This window comes from Paramisgurnus dabryanus, chromosome 8 (genome assembly GCF_030506205.2).
Source record: "Paramisgurnus dabryanus chromosome 8, PD_genome_1.1, whole genome shotgun sequence".
In the NCBI taxonomy this organism is placed as follows: Eukaryota; Metazoa; Chordata; class Actinopteri; order Cypriniformes; family Cobitidae; genus Paramisgurnus; species Paramisgurnus dabryanus.
This window is the reverse complement of record NC_133344.1, coordinates 25,272,331-25,295,285: the sequence shown is the minus strand read 5'-3', so window position 1 is coordinate 25,295,285 and position 22,955 is coordinate 25,272,331. Positions and strand designations below refer to the sequence as shown.

Below are 22,955 nucleotides of genomic sequence, written 5' to 3'. Positions count from 1 at the left end.
CAGGGGACTTCACGTCATTCATCTCTCGTCAGTTACTCATTTGTTTATGACAAATAGATATAGAAACGCCTCTTTGAAAGAGACGAGCAACACAAAGCAACAAAGTCGCTTATAATGTGAATGTACCTTAGGGGTGTGGGCACTGCTATTGCTATTAACAGGGAACACTCTGGCGAAGTAACTCCGCCTACCAGTTTAAAGAACCCATCAGCTAACGATACTAGGTGTGATCGACATCAACTGCGGCTGGATGTAACCGATCGGCGACATTAGCCGTGTGCAGGCGGGGAGGAGCTAAATGATGATTTGTTATAGATGTACAGTACAAGTGAAAATGGTCATGTGACATCACTAGAATAGAATTAAATTCCTGAAGCACTGTTTCAATCTCTAGTGGAAAGCAGTTTTCCTTTAAATTGTAATTAATAATGACATTTCTAGTTGTTTTGGATAAAATGATTATCATATGACTGTATTTTTACTGTTCTTGGGTGCGTTTCCCAAAGGCATGGTTGCTAACAGGTTTGCAACTTAGTTGGTTGGCAATGGGAAATTGCATTGCAAGCAACATAGTTGCTAACTTAGTTAATGCCTTCCAGAAAATGTTCTTCTTTAAATATATAAACATACAATATATCAAATGAAAGAAAGTTTCATCCTCTTTTGTCACCTTTCAAATACGGGTAGGTTTCTTCAAAAATACCAAATTTTGAGCAAAAAGTTGAGATACTTTTTTTTAACTCTTTCCCCGCCATTGACGAGATATCTCGTCAATTAAGAGAAAACGCTTCCCCGCCAATGACGAGATTTTCCGTCTTTCCGCAATACCGCTATTATCCACCAGGTGGCGCCCTTACGCAACTTTTTAAAACCGGAAGTATTGCCCTATGGCAAGCTGCTGCATGTCCGTGTCTGTTTTAGAGATCGCTCTGAATCGGATCTCTATGAAAAGTCAGTCACAAAAATTGAATTATTTTTGCTTTTTGCTCAAAATGTGATGTTTTTGCAAAAACCTACCCATATTCAAAAGCTGATTGCAAAAGAACCACTAAAGGTAGGATGAAACGGTTTTTTTGTTTGAAAGCAGGGGGTCTGTTCTTTCATTTGGTATATTGTATGTTTATTTATTTAAAGAAGAACATTTTCTGGAAGGCATTAAACTTTGGTGAAAATCATGAAAAACGCTGGCGCTGGCTGGCAACTTTTTTTAAAAACGCTGGCGGTGAAAGAGTTAAAGGACTTTTCATAGAGCTGTTATGCTGTATACACATACATTTTCTGATATAACCAGGATGTTACAAAGCAACAAAATAAGAGTGACTCTGCAGTAAAAATATACTGCTAAGTTGCAGTAAAACAGTAGTTACTTATTTTAGCTTTCACCGGTGGGAGCTGTCAGGAGAGCTCATGAGAGTTTGGTGCTAACATAAAAGTGAATGGGTCATCACAAGCTAGATTTTTACTCTTCATTTTAGAAAGGGCACCATTAACATGCAGTGAGGTTACATTAATGTTCTTGATCTTGTAAGTGACATTTACTTTCTCATTTAGCGTTAAATTATCTCACAATATTGCACAGAGGCGTGTTTAGAATGCTAATGACTGTCAGTTTCCCTGTTCCTGAGCACAAATTCAGCTTCATTTATCATTCACATACAAGGTGAGACTTTAAAGCACGCTCCTGTTTGTTCGTCACCAGAGTTGGGTATAACGCGTTACTGTGTAACGCATTACTGTACTCTAATTACTTTTCCTGATAACGCAGTAACGTAACGCTTTACATTTTAAATGTATGTAATTTGATTACAGTTACCAATGACAACAAAATTACGTTACTAGCGTTACAAATTAAGTGTTGAAAAATTAATTAAAATGTATTTAAAATGACGTTTTGCCATTGCACGGCAACGTCTGCGAGCATGCGCGCAGCGTCAGTTAACGAGCATATGCTTACTCGTCTGAGACGCAAGCAAATGGATGCTATGTGAGCGGTGGTTGATCCTTCAAGTGGAATACAGACAATACATGTCCAAAACCTTGGCATTTCAGAGTGGGCTTTGCGCGATGACATCTGGTCTGCTAGAAGCGGTCGTACAGGTGTGTTTTTAAATCACTAATGTTTTATTTGTTAACATTATTTAACTATGTAATTTTATCATGAGCTCAATGCGTGCACTGCATTAAGTAATCATATGTTTATTTAAACAATTACCAAAACAACTTTTAATTGTTATATTTAACGAACTAACATGAATATTAACATTCTTTAACTTGACCAAAAAGCCCTCGCGAATGCGACGACGTGTTAAAACTATAGTTTCTGTCTCCGCGACCGCGAATGAATGTAGATAGTGTAGCATTCAAGAGAAATGCACAGACACTCGTTTAACTAAACTGCTGGCTTTATTTTAACAGAGCACCCGTAAACTGCTGGCTTTATTTTAACAGAGCACCCGTAGGACGATGCTCACGCACATCCAGTCGCGCGCCCGCGCCAGAGCGTGCACAACATCATAGCCCAAAACAAAAACAAAAAACCCCTCCCCTCGTTGCACTAACCAATCACATTTCAGGGAATACATGGCAAAGAGAACAGAAACTCAGCGTTAACCCTTACAGAACAGAGTTGTAATAAACATCCAAGAACATCATTAGATAGATAGATAGATAGATAGATAGATAGACAGATAGATAGATAGATAGATAGATAGACAGATAGATAGATAGATAGATAGATAGATAGATAGATAGATAGATAGATAGATAGATAGATAGATAGATAGATAGATAGATAGATAGATAGATAGATAGATAGATGTTAATGAATGTAGAATGTTTAATGAGAAATGTTAAACATCTGTAACTTATTATAAAAGCTACAAATATTTCTGGATCACTATATGACCAGTAATTTTAGGAGGGGGCAAAATCACACCAAAAATAGCTTTAAGCATTCAAATATGCACTGTAATCACTACTGTTTTCAAATGTTACAAGAAACATTTTCACATTAACACTGAGTTTGGGTTTATCTGTCCTTGTTTCTGACAGTTTCACTTTGTAGTTTTTTACATTTGATGTTGTCAAAGTAACTTAAAAGTAAAGTAATTAGTAATTAGATTACTTTTTGCATGTAGTAATCAGTAATGTAATCAAATTACAATTTTAAAGTAGTAATTAGTAATTTGTAGTGGATTACTTTTTTTGAGTAACTTACCCAACACTGTTCGTCACATCTTGCCCATCAAAACACAAAGCTGAATGGCAGAAAGATAGAATATTAGAGCTAAATGTCATTCTGATTCAGTGGAGAGAAATTAGGTAAAGCAAGGACATTTGGATAGATAAAGTGATGTAAAAATAGTAAGAACATTTTTTAATTATCTTGTTATTTAGTCATGCTTATATGTCAGACTTTTACGGATATGACAATTTAAACTACATGTACTTATGCATTGATGGTAGAAGGTCATTCTGATTTATACAGACATATTTGTTGCATTTGTTGGTTACATTTCGTATGAATGAGTTATTTAAGAGATATGTTCAGTATTTTCATTGCAGTTATTTTTTGTAAATGGCTTATATTTCCAGGACAGTTCCTGGTTGCTTGCTGTAAAGTATTTAAAGGGACAGTACAATCAAAAAATGAAAATCGCCTCATTACTCAAGCATGTTGGTCCACACTCTTATTCTGCTGCTACTGTAATGGCAAACAAAAGGACACATTTGTTATGTACTAAAGGACAAAACGGCTATGCAGAATAGTTTCAAAAACTACATTGGAAATCGTACAATATGGCTTATATTCCCAAAAGCTTGTTTCAGGACCTTAAAATAGCAGGTTGTGTTTTTAACACTTTCCCTGCCAGGGATTAAAAAAATGTTGCCAGAAAGCACCAACATGATTTCCAAAAAGGTTTAATGCCTTCCAGAAAATGTTCTTCTTTAACTCATTCCCCGCCAGCCTTTTTTAAAAATGTTGCCCGCCAGCATTTTTTGTGATTTTCACAAAAGTTTTACAAAATGCCTTCTATAACCTCTTAAATATAGGGAGGTTTCTTTAAAAAAAACAAATTTGGAGCAAAAAGATAAAATAATTGCATTTTTGTAAAGGAATTTTGTTAGAGATCTGATTCAGAATGATTATCAAAACATACATGGAGTCTAAAATGTTACATTTGTTTTTGCTTTAGTTTTTAATAAAATGTATAAATTGGGTAATCTAGTGGATAATAGCAGAATTAAAGATTACCGTAAAAACTCATAAGGAAAGCTTCATTGGCAGGGAAATGTTTTCTCTTAATTGAAGAGATAACTCGTCAATGGCGGGGAAAGAGTTAAATATAGTAACATACAATATATCAAATGAAAAAACAGACCCTCTGCTTTTGAACAAAAAAAGTTTCATCCTACCTTTATTTGCTCTTTTTTATCACCTCTCAAATATGGGTAGGTTTCTTCAAAAATAAAAATTTTTTAGCAAAAGAAGGGACTTTGATATAGATCAGATTCAGAGCGACTATCAAAACATACACAGAGTTTGAAGTGTTTGCCCTCAAAGGGATACTTTCAGGTTTTATAAGTGGGGTGGGAGCACCACCTGGTGAATAATAGCAGAAATACGGATTGCCGGAAAACCCCGTCATTGGCAGGGATGAGTTAACTGTACACATATGATAACCAAAAACTATCATTTGGATTCAAAAGACTTCAAATATATACCAATGTCCAGTTCTATGATTTTTTCCACTTTAAAGACTTCTGAAGTCTCTTAAAAAGCAAAAGCTGCTAAATTACAAAAACATTTCCTGGACAGGGATTAGACTAGTCCTAGACTAAATTAAATTTAAGAGCTGTCAACCTGAAAACAACTTGCAGTGACATATTTTAAAATACACCAGTGTCCTTTGTTTTGCCTCAAAATGCACACAAGTAATGTTTTTAGTAAGGCATGTTTGTTCAAACTAATTAAACTAAGGCCTAGTCTTGGTTTAAGAACACCCCTGTCCGGCAGACCACCCCATAGTGTGATATGTGCTTAAACAATAGATAAATGGCATTAAGGTTTAGAAATATATAAGGGTGAGTTAATGATAACAGAATGGCCAAACTATTCAGACGTAATTCATGATCATTTCATGAGACCAACATCACAGCCAGCAATAATGGTTAAAATAATTTACAGTGTGCTTAAATGAACCATGGGCGATTAAGTTTTGTGGCCAGTTTCATTGTTTGGCAATTTATTTTGTTGTGTGCTAATGCATGCATGCGGGAAACCAGAGATACAGACATGTATTTCACATTAACAGGCCTCTGTTGCTTGATGACCGATAAACTAATGACTCTTTATGTCTTCCAACAGGTCTGTCGTGGAGATTCGTACGGTAGGCTTGACTGGGCTTGAGAACCTGTGATGTGGAGCGCTGCTCCGAAGCCGAAAACTCCCAACTAGACCCGGAACTTCCTGTGCGTCAAGATGGATTAGAGCTTAACGCATCTGGAGATCAAAGGTATGTATAGTAATGAGCATTTTCTTGGCTGTGACCAATCAGAGCAGCCTTGACCCGGATTAGCACGAGACACCTATTCTTGCCTGACTTGAATGCATCATAGACGGCTATTACCACCCTTTAAATATTTATCAATATGGCAAAGAGGTGAAGAAGCGGTATTTGATGTGCCTAATTGTACTATAGACGTCTCTTAAGGCTCGGAAGGCAGTGACGGACTGCAAACAACACTTGTCTGCTTCAGCACTTTGCTTTTTGTTTGGAAACCTGCCATGTTAGGCATGCAGAGCTATGTGAGCTTGCCAGAATTATTGTGATTATAACTGTAGCACAGATTTATTACTTGAGGTGAGAGAGAGAGAGAGAGAGAGAGAGAGAGAGAGAGAGAGAGAGATGGAGAGAGAGAGAGCGCAACAATGCCGCCTTAAGTCGCAAAGTTCTCCAGTAACCATGGCAGCCAGTTTTTGACATGCATATATCTGAAAGGCAGTTGATTTGCATCTCCTACTTTTAATTATTTTTCAAAATGCCTAATTCCCTATTAAATTGCGGTACCACTAAGAGATAAATCAAAATGTTTATTTTTTTTTATCTTTTCAACTGCATGAAAATTAGGTAAGGGAACCACTGATAGTGCAGATTGGAAAGTGTGCTACTGAACAAGTTTGAAATTTATCGGAGAACTCACAAAGAGAATGTGAAAGAAGAGCCGTGATCATTCCTGAGACGTTTCCTGTATCCTGCTGCGATCAGAAAAGGCAGACTGCATTTCATTTTGATTGCAGATCTTAGTACGCCAGAGTTTAACAGCTGCCTAGATCGGTTTGTTATTTCTTCTGGGGTCTGTTCTTTGTGTAAATGTCATTATTGAATATAGCTTTCAAAAAATGCTTTGTTAGTTGGTAATGGCATTACCTCTTAAAGCAGGTCCAGGGAAAAACATAATTGGCTTTGCACTTGAGGAGGTGGTCAGCCTTGGCAAGATAAAAGAAAATAATTGCTGGCTCACGATTCTAATAACTGTTACTTCGTCCGCTTAAATGGTTTCTTCAACGTTTTCGTATGCCAAGGCCACGTAATAAACGCTATATGTTTTATTAATAATTGAAGCTGAGAAACAAACTCGCAGATGGTGTGATGCTGTATGGTCTTTATTGTTGTAGTATATGGGTGCCTTGTAGACTTTATGGCCCTGTTTACACCAGGTATTAAAATCTACTCTGGTAAATCTATCACAAGTCGTCATCCGATTTTGCATCTCATCCTGTTATTCGTCTCCTGTGACCATTCCACAAGTTTCGGGGTGAGACTCTGATTTTATGATTATAACCATTATTTATTATTTAGTCATTCATAGGTAAACAGCTGGGAAATAAAATTAAGCACATATATGTGCTTCCAAATATACTTTGTACACAATGGTAACCAGAAAAGTTCTGCATTATAAATTCAAGGATCTGCACCTTTTTGCATCATTTTCTTTACGTTACATATTTTTTTGATATACATTTTTTGGTCTGATTGGATGCTGTTAGTGTGCAGACAACTTTGACTATCTTATAAACTCAAGAAAGTCTGATGCATATGTGTTATTTAGTATATATAATTTGGTAAATGCAGAGGTGGGTAGTAACTGATTACATTTACTTTGTTACATTTACTTGAGTATATTTTTGGGTAACTAGTACTTTTAGAGTAAATTTAAGGATGGGTACTTTTACTCTTACTCAAGTACATTTCTAGTGAAAAAATTTACTTTTACTTCACTACATTTGGCGGTGTTACTGCGCTACTCTCAAATGGTAATAATTTATGAATATATATGCTATATATTTATAAAAGTTTATAGAGCTTGTTCGAAATTCTCTTGAGACGTTAGAGAGGCTGCGTGCGTTGCGAAAGGTGGCTACGCATCATCCTTTAACACGCATAGCTGAAAGGAGAAGCAAATGAAGGCTGTTGTGCGAGATATCTGAGGTGATCAGGCTTCAAGTTCGGTCTATGTTTTCACTCCAAGAGGTCAAAAAGAATAGTTTCATAATGCGATGCATGCTGTGTGCACCAAAACGAACATCTCAGCATACAACCTATAACAACACGTAGCGGTAAGTGTCACATTAATGTCTATTTGAACACTAGTAATGGTCATTTCACACACTGTCCGAATGTTTTTGTCATATGCAGTCTTGTACAAGCGATAGACAAATCCTGTAAACCTTACAAACAACACACGTTCACATCTGCACATTTCTATATAATTTCACACCTCTGGGTAAATGGTCCTAGTGAATATATATATATATATATTATTTATGGCTCAGCTAAAGTCACATGTTTTTTATTTACTGTTTTCTACATAAAGTCTGTGGAAGAATATTGGTAGCAATATTTAATTTCTATTATGCAATATAGCAGTGCAATATGTAAAATAGCAATGCCTTTCTGTATTTAAATTTCCATTTAGTTGATTGTATCGCTCCAAGGACACAAAATATCTGAATGAATACAACATCTAAAGCAGTCAGTGTTTATTTAAACTGATGAAATGTTCGCTGCACAAACTCCTAATAATGGAGGCACATAAGGTTGCTGTTTGTCGGGACAGTGTGAGGTGAACTAGTGGCTTAATAGGTGTAAATAGATAGCTTAATTGTCTGCCTGAGACCTTTAAACACCTACATACATGTAATAATACCTATAAACACTAGTATTTCTATGTTTATGACGTCTGAATATAACGCTCTCATCTGCACTGCCGCCATGTTTCCAACACCTAAGGTCAACACACATAATAGGAGATGCTGGCCCCGCCTTGATGCAATGATTGACGGTGGGTTCGTAGTCGACTTGGAATGCATTTTAAACCACATTAGATTTTGCTACATCCATCGCACAGTATGTAAATAAAAATACAATCCCAAGTGTTCTACCCGTTAATGAAAGTGTATTTTAGAGAAAAATACATTATTATTTTGCTACTACAGTTTACACCCAACATTTGTGAAATCGGCATGGAAATGTAAATACAGAAATGCAAATACAAATTATTCTTCCATAAAAATCATCCTACATAATGTAAAGAACATTTTGTGAAAATATAACCTTGATATCTTTAATATTGACTGAGTAAGGTCATGTCAATGTAAAATCTATGATGCTCTCTAGATTATGAAACTTTAGCCTAAATTTCGCAGACAGGGTCACAAATTCAACCTTTTAAATAGATTAGTTAGAGTACACATTTGACAAAATCTGCTTTAAGGTCACTTTAAAGCAAATAAATAATTGTGCTTGTGAAAACCCAACTCAAGTCATTCTTCAGTCATTTTTTTTCTTTTTTAAATAAAACTTTTAAATAAAATTTTATAAAGTAAAGAACATTTGGTGAAAATATTACCTTGATATAATTAATATTAACTGAGTAAGGCCATGTGAATTTCGGTCTCAGAAAATGTTTTTGGAATTTCAATAGTCATATTCAGACTTGAAATTCATCACACACCAGCATCCAAAAACTGATTCTTTTTTGACCAGTAGCAGCTTTAAAATGTATTTAAAATAGGGTGCTTATCTTCAGATGTTGGAGAAAGTCAGATCTTGAGCTACAAAACAGATAAGCTGTTCCTAAAATTTTGTAGATGACACGAAACATCAAATAAGAACCGGAGAAAGTTGCAGAAGTTATGCCTTTCCCGGCACTGACCCGTGTGATTTACTATTATGGTCTATTTTTACTTTCTTAAAAGAGGTTCCCTAAACGAATGATAAAGGAATCATCATGTGTTTCTGTGCCTAAAGTGAACACAAATACGATCCAATTCAATATTTTAGCAAGTCAGGTTCAAGTGTTTTTGTGCATAATAATACAGAGTCAATGAAATCATTAATTTCGGTATTCATGTTACAGGTATAAATAAAAGTTTAAGTATTGTAGGCTTACCTTTGAGGCTGTCATTTACAGCAACAAACACAAATTACTTTTTTTTTCATTTTTATGGTCATTTTGACTCTCTTAATCTCAAAATGACTGTATATTACCCGACTACAGTATTACGCATTTACGTTTTCACAGGTGGGGTCACAATTGTGTGTGTATTTTATATAATCACGGCGTTTCTGATCCTATTTGCACCTGCATTTGCTGCTCTCTTCTTGTAATAGGATTGACCAAAACATCTGACAGATGTTAACACCAGGTGTAAACTGGTCATTTGAGAATCAGAAAAGCACAATGAATTTACTGCTGACCATCGCCTTTCTTCGTGTAGTCATGTTTTTCATTCTCAGCAACCACACCAGACAGATCCTGTTTCACACTGTTTTCATGCAACTCCCTGTGTCACTGGAATAAACATAGCTTGTTCGTGGCACACAGTCTTCACTTCCATCCTGCGCCCCTGAAAGCTTCAGATAAGCCTTACTGATGCTTGTCTGCTCCGAAGCAGATTACTTTGGAAACTGCAGGAACGGTGCGAGGAAACAAGAGGGGGGGACCCGGCTGACCCAAGCAGGGTAAATGTCTGCTGTGTTATGGTTAAAGGTCGTGAGCATTGGCCGTGTTGGCGGTGCCTTGTGTATCTTGACAGTCAGGGAGTCCAGTGACTTTTCTTTAATGCAATGAAATCTGCTTTTTGCTGCTGCCATCACTCCTGTCCACTGCTAATCTTTATTCCACCTGAAAGTGTTTGATCATTAAAGGAGAGAAAAAAGAGATTTGCTCCGTATTAAAACTTGTGAGCTGCCTTCTAAGGCACGATCGCAACCCTCAGGGTGCCACATAAATGAATCTGGACAGTAAAATCTGATGTTAGCATATTGCTAAGATGAGTGACTTGAATAAGCACATATAAAAAATTTCCACAGGTCTTGGTGAAATGCATTCTGGGACAGCCTTTTACATAAAGAATACATGCGATGCTGCTTTACCCTTATGTAAATTGACTATGATTTCACTATGGTAACCATAGTTTTTTGTATTTAAAGCACAGTAACCACAGATTTACATTGGTCTCACTATAGTAACAATTGTGCGTTCATAGTTCCTAAGATGCTTGTTAGCAGCTTACTTGATTTTGGAACAAAGCCATTTTGTGTGTGAGAGAGAAAGAGAGAGAGAGAGAGAGACACAAATTATGTCTTGAAGCTTTGTTAAAGTTTTGGTTTGGTCATATGCTTTTATCTTCTGTGGTACTTTATCAATTGGACGGCATTGACATGCAACGCGATTCGGTTGTGTTTGATCAACTCCCGTGAAAGTTGTTCCAGTATTTGTCCGCCCACTTTTGAGAATGTCCAGATGTACTGCAGTGACAGAGGAATACAAAGCTTTGGATCGCCCTCCACAGTGCTTTGATGCCAGGCCCCCACATATTTTACACACTTCCCTTTTGGAAAAATGAAATTATTGGGTGTGTTGTTTGATGTGTGTTTTACAGAGGACATGCAACCTCGGCCAGTGAAGCGTGGCGGTGTGGTTATGTGAGGATAACGTTTGAAATGGCAGATTCACTTACAGCTGTCCATGCTGACAGCGCTCTCTAACACACCGTGCATGCATTTTGAATGCCGAATGAACTGATGCATTAAGCACTTCCACACTAAACCTTCACCCACTCAATAGACACATGCATACGCTTTGTACGACACTTGTAGATATTCAGGTGGTGTTCAAGAATTCATAGGGCAAAATTATTTAAATTCAATACCTTGCGGTGCTCTGTGGCATATTCGCTTTTGACTTTGAAAGTAAGAAGACTAGGCATTCAGTATATGTGAGCTGTGGACTGTGGAATAGGAGCGAAGCGTGAAGTTGCCTGTAGCATGAAGCTTCTGTGTTTTGTCTGCAGCTTTCATATTGACACCTAAAAATGCAACTGAATGTCAGCAAAATCCTCTGTGTTGTCTGCAGAATAAGAGAAATAAGTGAAATTCATGCAGTGGCGGCCCAAAAAACACCTGACAGATCTAAAAATACTGACCTTTTTAACCTCCAGAACATGATTTAATTTCATAATGATGGTTGCTCTGAGCACAACAATTACCAGATAAAGTGAGTTGTACTGTTTTTATCCACGTTTAACTTAACACCATACTAATACTGTGTTTGACCCCCTTTCGCCATCAGAACTGCCTTAATTCTACATGGCATTGAGTCAACAAGGTGCAGAAAGCATTTTTTAGAAATGTTGGCCCATATTGATAGGATAGCATCTTGCAGTTGATGGAGATTGGTGGGATGCACATCCAGGGCACGAAGCTCCCATTCCACCACATCCCAAAGATGCTCTATTGGGTTGAGATCTGGTGACTGTGGGGGCCATTTTAGTACAGTGAACTCATTGTCATGTTCAAGAAACCAATTTGAAATGTTTCGAGCTTTGTGACATGGTGCATTATCCTGCTGGAAGTAGCCATCAGAGGATGGGTACATGGTGGTTATAAAGGAATGGACATGGTCAGAAACAATGCTCAGGTAGGCTGTGGCATTTAAGCAATGCGCAATTGGCACAAAGGGGCTTAAAGTGTGCCAAGACAACATCCCCCACACTATTACACCCCCACCACCTGCACAGTGGTAACAAGGCACGATGGATCCATGTTCTCATTCTGTTTACGCCAAATTCTGACTCTACCATCTGAATGTCTCAACAGAAATTGAGACTCATCAGACCAGGCAACATTTTTTCAGTCTTCAACTGTTCAATTTTGGTGAGCTCATGCAAATTGTAGCATTTTTTTTTTCTATTTGCAGTGCAGATGAGTGGTACCCGGTATGGTCTTCTGCTATTGTAGCCCATCCGATTCAAGGTTGTGCGTGTTGTGGCTTCACAAATGCTTTGCTGCATATCTCGGCTGTATTTCAGTCAAAGTTGCTCTTCTATCAGCTTGAATCAGTCGGCCCTTTCTCCTCTGACCTCTAGCATCAACAAGGCATTTTCGCCCACAGGACTGCCGCATACTGGATGTTTTTCCTTTTTCACACCATTCTTTGTAAACCCTAGAAATGGTTGTGTATGAAAATCCCAGTAACTGAGCAGATTGTGAAATACTCAGACCGGACCGTCTGGCACCAACAACCATGCCACGCTCAAAATTGCTTAAATCCCATTTCTTTCCCATTCTGACATTCAGTTTGGAGTTCAGGAGATTATATTGACCAGGACCACACCCCTAAATGCATTAAAGCAACTGCCATGTGATTGTTTGATTAGATAATTGCATAAATCAGAAATTGAACAGGTGTTCCTAATAATCCTTTAGGTGAGTGTACATTTGAATGTAGTGATTTTATGGTCTGTATACAGCTGTCAAATCTCTTTGCAGCTTTCAAAGCATTTACATTGTGCATTTGGCAGATGCTTTTATGCGAAGCCACTTATTAAAAGGTTTACATTGTATCAGTACTATATGCGTGTTCCCTTAAAACTAATCCATGATCTTTTGCGCTGCTAATGCAATGCTTTATCACTGAGCTAAAAAACCTTGAACATTTATTGCGCTGAAAGCAATAAATTCTGCAAGATTGACACTCTACAGTAGTAATAAAAAGTAAAATGACTTGAAAAAATATCCACAGTATGAAATTTTTTTCTCATCCACTTTCTCTAATAGATTTTCAAGTATGTTTTTTTTTTTAAAGAAAGCTGCAGATCTTGCCGCTGAGTGAACTGTTCTCCTCCTGCATGCGTATTAATGCTGGATGAAATAGCTGGGTTGGCGTCGAGTCCAGCTGTGTTGTGTATGCCATTCCTGAAGGTCTTAGCTGGCAGCGTGCAGTAAAGGTTGGCACCGGTGAATCTCACTCATGGGTTTGCGTTTGGGCCGTCTCTGTCATTCAGCTCCAATTTGGTCCAAGCATTAAGCTCTACTGTAGATAAAAGTCTTGTGAATCATGTGGCATATTGGCGGTGAGATGAAACAGGTTGTAGAAAGAGTTGATTATTTTATGCAGAGAAACACATTAAGCCCAGAGCTTAATTGAATAATGGATGTTCCTGCTGAAACCAGAGCGATTTCTGCGCTGTTGAGGCCGCACAACGACTCTCAAACAAAGAATGGAATCTAAACTCATCTGTGTTCTCCGTGTAGCACCTGCGGTCTGTTATGAACCAAATACGATTCAAGTTAAGATGGTCTGTGTTGTCGAATAACCCAGTTGAGTCTTCATGATTGACAGGTTCTTATCAGTGGGCTTGCCGGCTGATGGGAGTTCAAAGAGGGTCAGTGTGAATTAAAGAGCAGCTAATTAAAACATCCTGGGTACAAGTAAGCGCTGCTTCATTTATCTCCCCACTGAGTGTGAGATATGCGCTGCAAATAAAGAAGGGCCTGCGGTGTAAATTCCAGGTTCAACAAGTTCAACATTCATGGTTTTGGGTTGGGCTTATTACCTCACTTTTATGGATCCAGATGACCTATTTGCAGGGCAGGCGAAAGTTATGCTTTCATGTATTCGGGGTATGTTGTATATTATACTTAGCTTTCCTCCCTCCCAGAGTTTTTTGAGAAAAAGTCAACACATTTCTATTTCTCCTTGCCATTGTGGAGAGTGAATAGGCCCTGACTTGACTCACAAATATTTGAGGTGATTTTCAGCTTTTAAGCTCTTATTATACGCATGAAGTATCATTATTTTTTTTAGGTTAGTGTCATTACTTAGTATTCAGCAGAAAAATAAAGTCAGCAGAAAAATAAATGGGTTTAATGTGAATAATAATTCAATCACTAGAGCTGATTTTCAGCTAACCCAAATAATACTTGTTTATCAAAGGTACAGTCGTTTTTTATTCTAGATCTTCACACATGTGACAAGTGATGTAAACTAAAAATACAGGGATTTAAGAATTTGTATATCTTTGTCATGGTTTCAGGGCTTGATAAAGGTTCATACAGTTTAATGGAGGTACTGTAAAAACCGCTGTGATATGCAACCTGAGCAAAGCACATTCAGAGTTTTTCTTCTCCTCTTCTCCATCTAAAATATCTCATTATTACTCCCCATGAGGCAAATGTTAGGGAGAAGTGAGTCGGCCTGGAACGGATGGTCATTGTGATGCGGGAAGAGTAAGGGAGTAATGAAATGCAGCCGAGGAGACTTGCCTTTACATGAGGTGTTTGATAGATGAAGTTAATGTTGGTGGTCAGTATAGTGGCCAGCACTATCATAACAGATTTAAGTTTAGTTTTTTCTTTTTCCTTCTTTTTTATAACTCCAGCTTGGTTTTATTCACAATTTATTCACATATTGATTTATGAAATAGTTTAAATATTTTTTTACTTGTCAGCAAACTATTTCACTATTTGTGTTTTGCCATTTATATTTCTATTGCTTATACAGTACTTATTATACAGTACAAAGAGTTATGAATTCAAACACACATTTAACCCTAATTCTGCGTTTACACCAACCGCGTTTCAGGCGGCAAAATCGCGTCTACCGCGCCTAGTTTGCCGCTTGAACAGTTTGAATGCTATCGCGTGTAGAGCGAAGTAGACGCGCACAAAAAGCAAGCATTTGACGCACGTCAGAGGCAAAATCCGCTTCTTGTGGGAGGGGCAAGTGCTATGCGGTTGTGCATTTATTGAGAGAGTTACCAGTTTGTATTTATTCACCTTACTATAGGGGGAAAATAAACGGCGTGGGTCGATAAACGTCACGTGACTCAAAAGTGAAATGTGTAATTAGAACTTACCAGGTTGCCCAATGTCCTCACTGACACTCTTCCAAGCGAGGTCCTTTTTATTCCTGTCTCTATAGAAATAAGAACTGTGTCGTATAGCTCCGGGTAACTGCTCACAGACAATATTAAGCCTTCATGCTGAATGAGTGAATCCGGGCGGAGCTGCTGCCACAGCAGCAAGCAGGCTCCTGATTGGTGAACGCGGCGTGAAAATCCGCCAAAGTTCACATTTTTTAACTCGGGCATCAGCTGCAAATTTGGCATCAAACGCAAAATGCACAAAATGTACCACGCAAATCGCGCGAACATAACGCGAATGAGGCGAAGCCGCGTCTTCCGCGCCGCGGGTCCTCCACATTGACTTAACATTGAAATCACTTGCGCTTGCCGCCTCTACCGCGTCTGGTGTAAACACAGCATAACATTCAGACAGCCAGCGACAAGCAGTAGCAGAGCGATGCGATCTCATTCATTTCAATGGAAACCGGGCGACTTCCGGCGGCACGAGCGAAAGTGACCGTTTGGCGACCGTATGGGCATGTCCAGCGACGCCAGAAAGTTAAGAAAAGTTTAACTTTATGCAAATGTCGAGCGAATTTTGGGAGCGACTGCCAATGAGAACGAAGCAGTGGAGTTCACGTCATCCTTCTCTCGTCAGTTACTGGCGTGGATGGTACTCTTATGCTGTCAAAAATAAAGGTACAAAAGCTGTCCCTGGGGCAGTACCCTTTAAAAAAGGTCCCAAAGTGTACTATTTAGGCACAAATATGTATCTTTGAACTACCAATATGTACCTTTGATGTACTAATATGCACTCTTTGGGTACAAAGGTGTACCTTTTTGAAAGGGGACGTTCCCAGTGACAAGTTTTTTACCTTTATTTCTGAGAGTGTAACTAAAGAGAGATAGATGACTTCAGCTGCACTTATTCACTACCATAGGTAGTCACTCTTAGACGTCGCTTCTCATTTGCATAATTTTGACTTTGTCACGTCACTGGACACGACAACTTCCTGTCATCAATGTTTACTGCCACCCTGATGTTACCAAGCTTCCAATAAAAATGAGCTAGATTGCGACACTTTGCCGTTGCTAGTGATTGACGATGGGCACGCAGCTCAAAGTCCCTGTGAACAGGAAGTCCTGATCAATTTTTGTCTGTGTTGTGACCAAGCGTGCCGCACAAGCCCTGAAAAGTGCAGCTAAAACGTTTCGATCGCCCCCCCAGTGACTGGTCCTAGTATAGGTCATAAACCCCGCCTCCCCCATGTTATTCAATGGGACTTGAGACCAACTAGCCAATTTAATTACACTCAAATATCTTTTTTCCAAAGCTGGTTTCTTTCATTTATTGTAGTTTTTATCACGCTGATGTAAATTCAAGTGTTTGTTTTTAAAATAAGTTTGTTTAGTTATTTAATGCTATAAAAACGGTGGTGTGACGTCATGATTGCCAGCTGTGATTGACAGCTATCTGAGCCAAGTGAGTAGTTGTATTTACCTTATACCTTACTGCAATCAGCAGACATTCAAATTGAAGCAGAACGGAGGAACGGAGCAGACAGAGTTCAAATAGAGCAGGACTCTACTTAAAACCATAGAAACAGTGCTGCCTGTGCCTGTGATTGATTATGCGCTTTTAGTATCCATTTAAATGAGGTGGCTTATGAAGAGATGTTGTCTTACTTTTCTAATCTACCTTATAAAATAGTAATAATTATATAAATGATGTAAACAAAATAAAATAACAATAGTTAAAAAACTATCGCTATGTTTTGCAAAACTTAACATGCAACTACATACTACTGTACAAACTGTACATGGTGGGCTTTTTGACATAACTACTTTGACATTTTAGCACCCACCTACAGTAGCAATGCCTTAGAAGCCATCTAGAACACATTAAGGGCTCATTATAGTTGTGCGTAAGACTTATGACGTAGCCTCGACCCCACAACGCATCAGTTTTCAAATATACTTCTGCATTGTCGTGCGTGTTGTAACCCACAGTAGCAATGAAACAGCTAAAGAAGCAGCAGCTTGGCTAGTCAACCCACAAACAAAGGTAAAGAAGCAGCTTGTTGTATATGTTTTGGGAAGACCAGCAGTAATGGAGGTAAAAAGACAAAGAAGTTTTGTTGCAGTTTGCAGTTTGTTGCAGTTTAAGTTAAATCACTTCTCAACTTGGCCCATCTTTGTTCTAACCGTCGCAAACAGAAATACCTACACTGAAAAAAATGATTAATTGAATTTAATCAATTTTTTAAGGTAAGTGGTTGCAATTAATTTATTTAAGCTACATTTAAACAAAAAAGATTAGTAAAGTAAAATAAAATATAAAACTTTTGTTTAAATGTAGCTTAAATAAATTGATTGCAACCACTTACCTTAAAAAAATTGATTAAGTAAGGAATATTTGATGACGGGCCATTGAATAATAAGAAAATAATGCACACCCAAGGTGCAATTACACCGCAAGTGCGCATTATTTTCAAATAATTCAAAGGACCGGATTCAATTATTCCTCTTATACTACGGTTACCACAGACATTGCTCTGGTGCCTAAGACATTTGACAAATTAGGTGTGCGGTTATCAGAAATTAATGCATACCCACGGAACATTTCTCAGCCAATCAGAATACAGCATTCAACAGACCCGTGGTATAAATTCAATGAATACTTTTTTTCAGTGTATGACGCAGTTTTTTTCACAACGGGAGGAGTTCTAGTGAACCAATCACAGCGCTTGCGGTGCGCATAGAACGGACACGCTGTTAAAATTTTGGTGAGGTGTGAATGTATTTGTGAATGTATCAAGGGGTCTCAAAATAGCCCCGAGAACCAAGTGACCTCCTGCTTTCCAAGGACACAAATGAATACGTCTAATTTTACAGTAATTTCCCTGGCCTCAGATCATTTTACAACCCCTCTTAAACTGTGATTACCTGCCACTTGCTCAAGTAATCCATAAATCTGAGTTTGTTCCATTGCGTTACGATTTGGCTGATGTCCTGAGAGGGGTGGATCCCAATGCCAGAGGCGACATGTGCAATAGCTCACCGAAGACAGGCCATGAAGACAAGAAATGAAAGGACCATATCCCACACCAGGTCCAGATGAAGTCATCAAAAAAGTTTACAGCTTCCTAATCCCCCGACCCTTCCCTCCACTTTACATGCACCTTCAGAGTCTCATAACTTGCTCGGCTGTGAAAGAAATGCACAAGCGTGCTTACAAGGCCAACAGCTGATCAGGGTTTGATGTATTGCTATTCCACCTCGGAATATCTCTCATCCATCTGCTTTGTGTAAACACAGTATTGAGTTCTCATTTCCTAGCACCTTTCTTATCATGAACTGTTAATGTAATTCCCAAGGAAGAAATGAAACCGTTGGGTTTGTGATCTTCATCTGCCCTTCCACCTCCACGTTCAATATAACAAGCATGCCAATGTAAAAACCTTTTTTATCTTGGCTGAAATAATCAAATTCCTTTACGCCCTCTATATTCTTTTTACATGATCAGATTCAGTAATTCAATCTAATAGACACATGGAGAAGCGCGGAGACAGCTGCATTTAGATTCGAACCACAGTAGGGAGTGCGATCAGGGAATCTAATTTTGCTTTGTGTGAAACGTTTAGTTGCGCGAGTAATGCATCTCTTACGGACCTGCAGCCGACATGCTAGCCATAACTGCAGTGTCCTTGGAGAGGTAATTTTCAGAATAACAAAATTATTCTACATACAGTATATGTCAAGGCAGTCTGTTTCAGGCTTTAGTGCAATGGGAGAGATTTAAAATGTTATTAACATGTACAGTAACCAGCAGTGGATCATATACTAAGGCTGTCATGATGGAGATACTTTCCCTGTCCTATTGGAAACATAAATCTAAACCTCCTCATAATGCATACTGTACAGTACGTGTCTTATGTTTTGTTCTGCGGTGCTGTGTGCCTCATAAATGTACTCAAAATGCTTTTAAAGGACTTGTTCCCCCACAAAAATAATAATACTGTCATTGTTTACTTACCATCGTATTGTTCAAAAGCTTCATGCCGTTTCCATTGAGCACAAGCAAGGAATTGTAAAAAGCATCCACAGAGATCTGTAAAATCAACACTTTTATACTACTGTATAGTGGCTACAGGATCTTAAGCTTTAAAAGAACAAAAACATTATAAAAGCACCTTAATAGTACTCAAGGTGACGTATGTGCTTTATTACTATTGTCTATAAAATATTTACTGTAAGTTTGCGCTAAACTTTGTTGTACTGTATTCCAACATTTTCCAGTATCATGTTTTGCTGGAATTTACCAACACAATCTCATGGCAATCTGTATGTATTTTACAAAGTGGCTAATTCGTGTGAATTTCTACGACCAAATTCACGTTTGCGTGTGATTTGCTTTCACCCATGTGACTTTGGGTTTAGGGGAAGGGTTAGAGAAGGGTTATCGTTGTTTATTTTAGGCCTGGCAAACTCGATTCATTTTAAGGATCCGGGTTATTGTGAGTCACTCACTAAAGTGATCCGGGTTGTGTGAGTCACTTGAGTCAGTAGGCCTATTGCTAAATCGCCAAGGAAACTCAGTACAGACCCACTTGTAACTTGTGACTCGAGATTCTCAATGTCTCAATGTTTCTGGCAGATCTGCGAATCTGCATTGTTTCTGGCTCTGACTCGAGAGACAGTTCGCGCGGATTTGCCGGTTACGAGTTCAGAGATTCTCGAGTCAGAGCCGGAAACATTGCAGATTCGCATGTCCCTCGAGTCCGCAATGTTTCCAGCTCTGAGTGAGAATCTCAGGTCAGTTCGCGGCTCGCGTGGATCAGCAGGTCTCTCGAGTTTGCAATGTTTCCAGCTCTGAGTGAGAATCTCGGGTCAGTTCTCGTGCAGATCAGCCGGTTACGAGTGGACCTGTAGAGCGAGCGAAGTCTCATCAATAATGTTGCAAGAGGTTTGTGTGTGTGGTGGCGCTGTTTGTGGTTTTACATTGAATTGTAGTAGGACTCAACTGATCCGGGTTAATGATACTAGAGACTCGCGACTCATGAGTTAATTTAAAGATCCGGGTGAAAGATCCAAGTGAGTCACAACTCAAACAGGTCTAGTTTATTTCTGAAAAACTTTGTACGAATTCATATGAATTAGCCAACAAGTATGAACAAATCTCTGTGAGATTAGTTTGAATTTACTGTATTAAGGTGCAATGACAAATGTATAAAAATGACAAAAAGAAGCACCTGTGGAATTTTATACAGTAGTTCTTGTAGCTGAATTGGTAAAGCATTGCGTTAGCAGTGCAAAAGGTCATTGGTTTAATTCCCAGGGAACACACATAGTGATAAAATGTATAGGCTGAATGCACTGTAAAGGGGGTCGCACACTGGACGAAAAGTGCAGCGCCACACCGCGGCATGAATCTAAAAACAGACTACATTATTTTCTATCAGGGCCGGAGTGGGGCCACTTTTCAGCCCCGGGAGTTTCAGACCGGCCCACTTTTTCAGTGATGAAGCAACAGTTCAGCACTTACTTTTGTGTAGTTTTTATTAAAACCATGGTTCAACAAATAAAGGTTAAATGTTAATTAAATAGTAATATACTTATTCAATACAAAAAATGTAGTGATTAAAATAAAATAATAAAAAAAGTAATTTTACTGCATACACAGATCAACTTGAGTTTTGTTATCAATATTGAAGTGCCATGTATTGTGTGATACACAAAAGGCTAATATTTTGATTAAATTTTATATTTTGCTTGTGAATAGATAGACAACAGTATTAGCCGAATAATTCAGTTGCTAATGCTAATCATTACTAGGCATATCTCTCTTTTCCTGTCGCCACTTGTGTTTGTCCTCTTGAAAATAATTTGGCACCATCCTCCTCCAATGTCTTTCTTTTCTTCAACCTGGCTTTTACAGCCCCTCCTGCCCTCTTCCTCCCACCTATCCTCCCTGAACCATGTACCGTTACGGTAGGGCCGGCCCAGCCTACCTGAGAAAAGTTAAGGAAAAGACGCCCTATGGACCGAACCAACTCTATGGGAGGGGAGGGGGGAACTCACTCACATGGTACAACCCATGCAGAGGCTGCATGCTGCGGTGTCAGAATGCGGAACGTGTATAGTGTTATTTAAGAGAAGATAGACTCACTCATGTGACAAAGGTAAAAAAAACCTCGATCGGCCCAAAATTGAAGCGGCCCACCGGGAATTCTCACGGTTCTCCCGATTATCCACCCCGGGCCTGTTTTCTATGAATGTACACACACCGGTAGCGCTGTGACTCAGGACGCTGATCAAATCCATGTTGTACCACTCACATCATATTTGTCCCAAATCATTAGCGATTAACATTGGCTGCTAATGTATATTTAGCATTTTAAAGTAGACGCTATCTGACTAAGCTCGCACTATTTAATGTGCACTTCGGGTGTACGATACCTCCGAGTTGTCCTTGACGCGACACGATGCAGCGCTGCGCTTCTCGTCCGGTGTGCGACTCCCTTAAGTCACTTAGGATGAAAGTCCATAAATGTAAATCTACCATATAACACAGGAACATGTACTGTAGAAGTCTTGGATAGCCCGAGGGTGAATTAACAGCAAATTTTTCATTTTTGGGTGAATTGTCCCTTAATCTAATGACTGAATGTATTAATAATTTTGGTGTAATCATAAAGGCAGTAGAAACAGGAGTAAACACAGTTACAGATTAAAATGCTATGCACTATATCTCAGCTAGTGTATTTGTATTGTATTGTATTGTGTCATGTGCCCGTGTGTGTGTGTCTGAGAGAGAGCGAGAGAGAATTCAATATCAGTGTGAGGACAGATCTGTGGTGAGTTTGGCCGAGGTGTCTTTCTCTGAGCCGTGCCATCATGTCTGGCACAACTCCTCTTTACGCACACAGTGGCACCTGCATTAATCACTGCAGGGGTCTGAGACTCAATCCACATGCCCTCGCATTTTATGGATGCGAGACAGAAAGAGAGATAAAGAGAGGGAAAGATAGCTGGCCATCCATCCAGCCAAACAGATTGACAACCCACAGACTGGAGATGCCAGAGCAAACAGGAGCAGAGCTGAAGCTCCAGTGGGAATGTGTCATAGCGGGGGGGCAGAGCTCAGACCCACAATGCATCTGTTTGCTCTGCTGGTCTTGATTAGTTTGAAGGCGGTTTACTTAGAGACGGCTGAAGAATTCTGAGACTTTTAGCTGCAGGAAATGGTCCAGGGTCAGAACGCAGTGACCCTACAGTCTTTCATGTGAAGGACTTTACCGAACTGAGCCCAGTCTTAACATCAAATTGCTAGAATAAGCATACTAATAATGATTTAATTTGGTGGTTAATGGTCTAATTATATTTCTATATTTCTTATGCTTATTATATTATTTTTATATTCATTTATTTTAATTCAATTTTTGTTAATTTATATTATTTTATTACAAATACTTTACTGTCAGAAAAAGGTCCCAAGCTGCCACTGGGGAAGTACCCTTTAAAAAGATCCTAAAAAGATTTTTGGTTCAACTTAAAAAAAAAATTTAAATAAATTTAATTTGAAAAAATAGTTGTGAATTAATTTAATAAGTTGAATTAACTCAAAATTTAAAGGAAACAGGTAACTTTGATAACACTTTACTAGAAGGGGTGTTCATAAGACATTACACCTTCTTTATCATGATATGACACATTTTTATGATTTATTGCACATTTATTACAACTGTCATTAGGTGTC

General features: G+C 38.5%; 1 protein-coding gene across 1 annotated transcript in view; it reads left to right on the top strand.

The window, feature by feature from the left end:
* The window catches only part of grik4 (glutamate receptor, ionotropic, kainate 4), a 381,199-nt gene that overhangs the window by 100,381 nt on the left and 257,863 nt on the right, over window positions 1-22,955 (top strand). Inside the window, exon 2 of the mRNA XM_065281202.2 lies at window positions 5,369-5,516. The gene's annotated coding sequence lies outside the window, so the exon portion shown is untranslated. The remainder of the gene's footprint in view (window positions 1-5,368; window positions 5,517-22,955) is intronic.